Raw genomic sequence first — 7,854 nt, 5'->3', positions numbered from 1 at the left:
TTCTGCATTCAGGTTCATCCCTGGCCTGTGCATCGCTGCCTGCTGTTCCTGCTGGGCTTCCAGCTCAGCCCTGAGTGTTTCTGTTTCACTCTTGTGCCACTTTGGATTCTCTGCCATGCCTGATGTGTCAAAGCCAGAACAGTTCTCTGTACCCTTCACACTAGACAGTGATTTTTTGGGTTAGCATATTCTAATTGCTCTGTAGAGGGTTAATTTAGGACCTTCAAGTAAGCTCCAACTAAAATTTTTGCTCCAGATCACACAATCAGATTTCAATCTCTTCTGAAGATTCAGCACCCATAATTACAAAATTGGCACTTCAGACCTTGATGAGCTGTAAATGTCTCTATGGTTTCACCTTCTTTCACATGCTTCGGATGAGAAGCCCTCTCTCATGTGCATCGTTTTCATGTTGAGTGCAGCACTCCTTCAATTTCTTCAATAGGACTTCGTAATTACTCTCCACTTCCTGAGTTAACTAAAGAGTGTTAAATCTATAAGTAATCCAAGCCCCACCCTTACCCGCACAAAGCTCTGCAGCTTCCTTTGGCTTTCCCCCTGTTTTTTGATCTCTTCCATCTGTATTTCACATCTATATGGAATTCCAGCTCTGGATACCGCAAGGCCTTCTTCTCCACATTGCCCAGGTTCACCTTTGATTCTGGAGTGAGTACAGCACTCACTTACCAACATAAGTTCAATGTCTTCACTCCTCTTCCACTGGTGATGGAAGGAAAACCCACTTCATCCTACCAGCCTGCAGAGACAGGTGTGGATTTAGACCAAGGGGAAAAGGTTTCAAGCTAAAAGAGGGGCAATTTAGACTGGATAAAGGAAAAAAGCTTTAAGATAATGGTGGTGAAGCACTGGAATATGTTGACCATGGTGGATTCTCCATCCATGGAGACATCCGAGGTCAGGCTGGAGTAGCACCCATGGTGGGTCAAAAGAATCCCATCTCAAAGGTGGTTTTGTCTTCCACTCATTCACACAATGCCCAGATAACCACTCTGCAAGTGGTGGCTGTGTTATCAGCACCAGCATCATCATAAGATTACAGGTCCCAAACACATTTAGGCTCTGTCTGAGGACACGAGCAGCCTAAAAGAGCTCTCTTCTTGATTGACAGGTGAGTTTTCATCATGAGAACCCAAACAAAAACAGCAGCAGCTTCCAGCAGGTTGGCTGCCCCGCACCGCAGCATCCCCCAGCTACCTCCTGCTGCATGGAGAGCCCACGCACGGTGCCTGGGAGGAGAGCAAGCAGCTCATCAGTGCTCACCAACATCTGCACAGCCCAGCGGGGAGACACAGCATGCATGCTTAAAAAGGGCACCGTGGCACAACAACTGCTTCTGCCCCGTTGGGTCAGCAACAAAAGCAATTAGCTGGCGTAGGTGGGAGCGGGGATTTGGGGCTCTGCTTATGCAGCTGATGAGGGATCATCTGTCAGTCTTGGCCTCTCCTAGGAGCAATCCCTTGGCTGCTGCTACGAGCCAGGGAAGCAAATGCCTCTGTGAGGCCAAGACTTGGCATCCCGTTGCAGGGCTGGGAGGTTCACCCTAACTCTCCAGCTCCATGTGCAAGCCTGGCCAGGAGCTACAAGAGCGTCACAGGCAAGGTTTTACACTTTTTTCCCCCAAAACTGTCTTCTTTCCTGCTGGGACGCTCATCTCAGGTCTTTCCAACCTCACTTTTACAGTCAGCCTGGGCACAACAGTTCCAGGAGTGCTCCTTGCAGAGCTGTGCCCACTCCTGCAGTAGCTTCTGCCCAGTGGCCACACACAGCTCACATCCATCATGCTGTCCAGGCCCAGCTCACTTCTCTGCCCCATGTCCTGTGCTCCAGCGCAGGATCCATCTTATCAGGACCTTGGCAGAGGAGGGAGGAGGAGGAGGAAGGAACCCCTGGCACCCACCACCTTTCCTCTCCCCCTTCTCCCACTTGACATTTGGAGTGTGAATGCCTCCGTGTTTGGTGCTTGCGGAGATCATTTCTCCTGGAAGGAGAAGGAGTTGCCGACAGCAGCAGCCACAGGGACGCAGCTTTCCTCTAATGAACTAGAAAATAGTTTCCCTTTAATACTGATTATCCTGGAAGCCAGCTGAAGTGAATGTGATTTACATAAAGATGAACCCGCTCAGCACTGTCTTCCTCAGCAACACCGGGCAACTCGTCAGCAGTGCGGGCTGGGTCCCAGCCAGGGAGCTTTGCTCTGCTCTGATCTGCAGCATCCCGTGAGCTGCTTTGGCAGCTCCATCCACCACTGAAAGGACTCAGATCCTGCTGTGCCTGGGTGGCTGTGCAAGAAACTGGGCTGGGAAGCTGATCTGGCTGGAAAATAAATAAAAAAAGCAAAAACCTATGACTCAGCTCCCTGCATGAGCAGCAGTGCCAGCGCTGGGGAGGCACTGGAGCACAGCGTTCAGCAGCAGCCTGGCTTGCACCATATGCTAGACTGCATATGTGCACAGTGCACAGCACTGCCCATGTGCATTCCTGAGCACCATGATGTCCTGCATCTGAAGGCATTTCCAGGCACAGAGTATGGAATTTTGCACCCTATGATGTGCTGGCCAGCAACCCTCCAATGTACATGTGAGCATCAGCTCACAGCCAGGATGCAGATGGCTGCAGGCTTGCAGAACTTGGACCCATTGCACACGAAGGAGAGGTCTGGCTGCATAGTTTCTACATGCTCACATCCGTGTTTGTTTGTACTGCTGTATGCATTACACTTGCTTGCATCTCTGGCATATTTGTGGCTAATGCCTTACTAATTGTGCTACCACATAGCATATGCCCCTGCACCAAGATTCTCCGTCTGCACCATATGTGACAAATTTGGGGGTGGTGGGGATGTACACACGAGCCCTGCAAACACTGAGGCATGCAATCTGGCCTTCTGTAAGTGCAGCAGGTGCCCACGCTTGGCCGTGGGCATGCAGCATGCGTGAGGAGCAGCCCACAGCAGGTGCTGCTGCCAGAGAGCCAGAGAGCCCCTCTGCCGTGTGCACGGCTCGGTCAGCAGTTCTGACTTCCCCTCAGATAGATTATGTTGTCGACTAATAACCACATAAAATATTCAGGAGCTTACTGCTCTGCCAGAGGCACTGCGGAGATGAGCGTGCCAGGAGATGGATGGGTTGTGGGCTTGGGAAGCTCACGCTGCAACGGGAGCTGGGGAGCCGGGCTCTGCTCTTAGGAAGGGGATTTGTTCTCTGAGTTCTCCAGAGGTAGAGCAGTGAGGGAGGTCATGCTGCTGGAGGGGGCTCAGCGGGGATTGGCCCTGCTCCTTGGATCCCTAGGGATGCAAAATGCACACATGGCTTTAGCACAGGGCAGGGAGAGTCACCAGGAATGTGGAGTTCAGCTCATCTGGGGCTCCAGTGGGAGCTCCATAATGCTCTGTGGTAGGTGCCAGCACCACATTTTCCTGTGCCAGAGACCTAACTTGGGACCCTCTCTCCTGGGGACTCTCAAGGACCATACATGGCATTCCACCACTTTTCTTCCTGCCCAGTATCTCAAAGGACTGGAGTCAGGAATGAGATGCTCCACAGGAGTTGGGAGCAGAGCCCCAGGCTGTGACAGCAGTGCATGGTGCTGGTGATAGTGGCTCCAAAAATGGATGTGGGAGCCCAGTGCAGCACTGGGAGCCATGCAGCAATGCTCTGCAGCAGCCACTGCACAGCAGCACTGACTGCGGGTCAGCCTCTATCACTGCCTCCACTGCAGGCTGGGGGTTGAATGGAGGGAGGGCAGAGAGACTGAAACTCAGGAGATGCCCTGCCCATCTCCTTCCTGCAATGTAGAGTTATACAAACAGCTACTTTCCTGCTTATATTGCTTGTCCTGGAAGGATTTGTTCTTTGTTCTGTTCTTGAGCATAGCAGGAAAAGATGCATTTGCCTTCATTTTGCAGAAAGGGCACTGGGGGTGTACAGGATGTGCAGTCCTCAGCACACCCAGCTGTGGGGACACACAGCTAATGTTCTCATGGCATTTCACCCACCCAGAAACGTGCACATGTAATGTGCAGTGTGCACACGCCCAAGTAATGCCCAGCGTTTCAGCAGTTCCCATGCTCAGCTCACATCTGAGCTACTCCAGTCTGGGGTTGCTTAGCATCCCAGCCCTGTGTAGGGCACTGAACGAGTGGAGGGCTTGGGGTCGAGTGCCCACTGTGTGTACTGAGCTCATTTCATCCTTTTCTTCTTGCCAGGAAGTTCTCACAGACACTCATCTCATCATTCAGGTCTCTCATGCTGCTCTCAGCCCTGCCAATGTGCTGGCATAACCTGTCACAGATATAGCCAGGGAATGAAGTTGAGTCGGATCAGTCTTTACCTGTGCAATGCTCCACACACGGCTTTGCATCTCTCTCCCACAAAGTGCTTCTCCAGGGGATGAAACAGCAGAATCCACTATGGGTCCAATGGGCTGGGGCTGCCCAGGACCTGTTTGCCCATCCCCAGCTCTGACTTGGGACGTGGGCCACTGGGAGTCAGTAAAATGTATCACCCAGCCGTGGCACTGCAGGGGGATTTTGTTTTGCAAAAGGATTTATTCATAAAGTCACAGCAGCAGCAAGCCAATCCTTGTCCTCCGGGCCCTGCAATGTGTGTATAAAGTAAATTAGAACAAGGTCTGCATGTGAAGGCTATAAACTAACATCAGACTGGTTGGGAATGGGAGGGAGAAAAGGAGCCAGAGAGCAAGAGAAAAAGGCAGAGGAAAAGGGAGGGGAGAGCCCTTTCATAATTCACAGTTCCTGAAATAAAAATAAGGCTGGAATCATGTTTTGGGTGGAAGGGAAAGTGCGTAGGAAGTGTGTACTTGCCAATCTGCCAAAAAAAGTTGCTTTTTATTTTCTTAGGAAGGCAATTATGTATTTTTGTCATCCACTTCCTACTTTGAAGCAGTGGAACCTGCTTTGCTCAAACTTTCCAGAACAATTTGCCCTCAGGCTACTGCCAGAACTGCAAGACTTACACCCCAAAGATGAAAGCAGGAGAGTGCCAGAGCCCCTCTCCACATCTGCAGAGCAGCGGCACCTGCAAGCATGGAAGTGGCCATGTCTGCATCTCCGCTGCACAGCACTGGGAACAACCTGCTCCTCTCTCCGCCCCAATCATGATCTGCAAAGGAAGGGAGATGCTGAGCTTCACTTTGCCTTGACTGAGGTCAGAAGCTCATCAGAGGGAGGCAGGGATGCTACAAGGGACCCTGTTGCCCTGCTGGGATGCGCAGCATCTCTGCAGGACTTGCTCAGGACATCCTGTTAGCCTCCGTTGCCTCCAACCCCACTATGTCAGTGGCCCTTTAGATGTCTTCCATCTCAAAGAAGACGTTCCTTCTGGCAGCTGTGAATGGGAAAACTGTTCGGGCAGCGGGTTGCCCACACCTAAGGATGTAATTTCACAGCTGGACTTCTCCAATGGAGAATGAAATGCATTATCAGAGATGTTAGCTTTCATCTCAATCAGTGGGTTGTTTTCACTTGCTATAGACAATGCAAGAAAGATAAAGCAGCACACAGGAGCATTTTGGTCTCTCACTGTGTGTGTGACCAGTTAGCAGCATCCTCAGGGCCTCTGGCTATGTATGCATCTCACCATGCTGAGAGCAATCCCTGCTGCCACTCCCTGTCTGCGATTCCAAATGCCACCAATATATTACTAATAACAAGGATATGTACCTTGGAAAACAAGCCAGCGCCTGTGGGCGGGATGGGATCTATTTTCTAACTCAATGTAAACACCACAGTAACTTTGATATTCATGATATTCATATCCACAAAGCAGTAGCTGGGCATTAAGGTCACCAGATAGCAGCATTACAAGCAACACATTACAAAGATGCATGGGCTCGAAACCCCCACACGCAGATAAGAGTGACCCAGCTACGCCCATAAGCATTCCTGCTTGGTGTGATAGCTCTATCTCCCTATTCCCTGTCCCACAAGCAGCCTTAACACTGGCATACAACGAGTATGGATGGGGCTGGGTGCGTGGAAGGGCAATTGGGTGCTGTGAGTTGTGGGTTGGGTGGCTGCCACTGGGGCCAGGGAGGGTGCACGAGTGCTGGTGGTGGGCAGGTGAGGAGCAAATGCAACCACTGTGCACAAAGGCTTTGCAGTTGCATCACGAGAGGATTGCTCTGCCTGTGCCTCTATACGCTGAGAAGACAAGCTAGCAAAGACAGACGTTGGTAATTAAGAAGGGCTCCAATTAGAGCCGACTAGAAAACTGTTGTGCATTGGAGAACATACGCAGTGCAAAGCTGTCCTTTATTTCACAACCTGTATTCTCTGTTTTTTTCCCTCCAAGACCTTTCCTAGAAAAAAATTCGAGTTTCCAGAAGGTTCAAAACCATTGACTTGAACAGTGGGACCGTGAGTAGCGCCATGAGGAAAAGGCCTTGTGAACGAACTCAGTGTTTGCAGTAATTAAGTAACTGTCTAAATTCCTAAATCCTGATTTTGAAATCGTTTGGTTGACTTGACACATGGAAGTCCCAGAGCTTTTAATTCAAGTATAAAGCTTGATTGGCAAATTAATAAAAGGCTATGAATGAAATTAATGAAAGATTAAAGACCAACAGCTCATGCTGATATAAAAATTACTCTTCCAAAATAGGTTATGCAATAATTAGAATAAGTTACCACCATGTTAATATTAATTCTGATATAACGTTTAGTCATTGATTAGATTTACCGATTCACAGCGGAGATCTCAAATCTTACATACATTTGTTGAATCTTTGCAGGCACTCTAAATCATCTTTATTTTCCGTTCCGCAATTTCTAGAATTGCTATAAAGTGAATTTTCATTAATAAATTGTATAGTCGAGCACTCGAGTTTGCAGTTCCACTAAGCAGAATGAGGTCTGAAGAGCCATTAGGACCATGGAATGGGTAATTGATTAACTGAAATGACTTGGTCAATGCGCTCTGAAGCCTCTAACTAGGGCGCTGTTTTGATGTCAACCTCCTCATCTGGTATCAGCTGGGAAAACTGATCAAAGGTATACAACTGGAGAGAGTTTTAGCCCAGGTTTTGTTAATGGGACATGAAGCTGAGGCATCTGAGGAAATTTGTATTTAGGCTTTGTGGATTTGTCTCCAGCCCGTGAGCGTGGATGGGTTCATCGCCTGTGTCAGAAAAAGGAAGGAACATATTGCTGCCCATTTGCAGAGATTTCTTGTGCCACTGTAATTAGGCTGCGTAAGGTGTCAGCCTCATATTCAGAGGCTACAGTAAAAATGAGAAGTGTTCCTAAGCATTAACTGGGTAGGATGAGGACCCAATACCAAATTCATGCTTGCTTCTGCTTTCTCCAGCTTTACTGGGGATTCTATTTCATCCAGTAAACTAAAATGTAGATCAGCAAAGTTTCTCACCTGAGAACATCCCAGTATTTTAAAAAAAAAGTTTATTTAGTAATTATGTTCATCTTTATCATTACCTGCTGTCTGCTTTGCAGTCCTTTTGTCAATACACCCTATTTTTTTTATGGGCTGTGCAACTTATTGCAATGCTTCTCTCTCTGTCTTGTTTTTGGCAGCTGATAACTGAATTCTTTTGTCTCTTATCACTTATTCTTGCTTTATAGTGTAATAAAAAAAAACAAAAGCACAACAGTAAAATTGTGTAAACAGAGTGTATACACCTGCATATATGTTTTTTCTCATTGGATGGATGCATGCTCACATCCTTGCATCCTCAACCTGTGATGCCCATTCCAGTGCCACACAGAGCCCTACATCAGATGCAGTGGAAAAGAAAACTATGAGCTCTGTGCACGTCCTGGAATGTCAGCTCCTTGTTGTCTGATCAAGGCTGTCTATA

The sequence above is a fragment of the Coturnix japonica genome, chromosome 13 (genome assembly GCF_001577835.2).
Source record: "Coturnix japonica isolate 7356 chromosome 13, Coturnix japonica 2.1, whole genome shotgun sequence".
Lineage (NCBI taxonomy): Eukaryota > Metazoa > Chordata > Aves > Galliformes > Phasianidae > Coturnix > Coturnix japonica.
The sequence above is the reverse complement of the archived record's forward strand: the minus strand, read 5'-3'. Positions refer to the sequence as shown.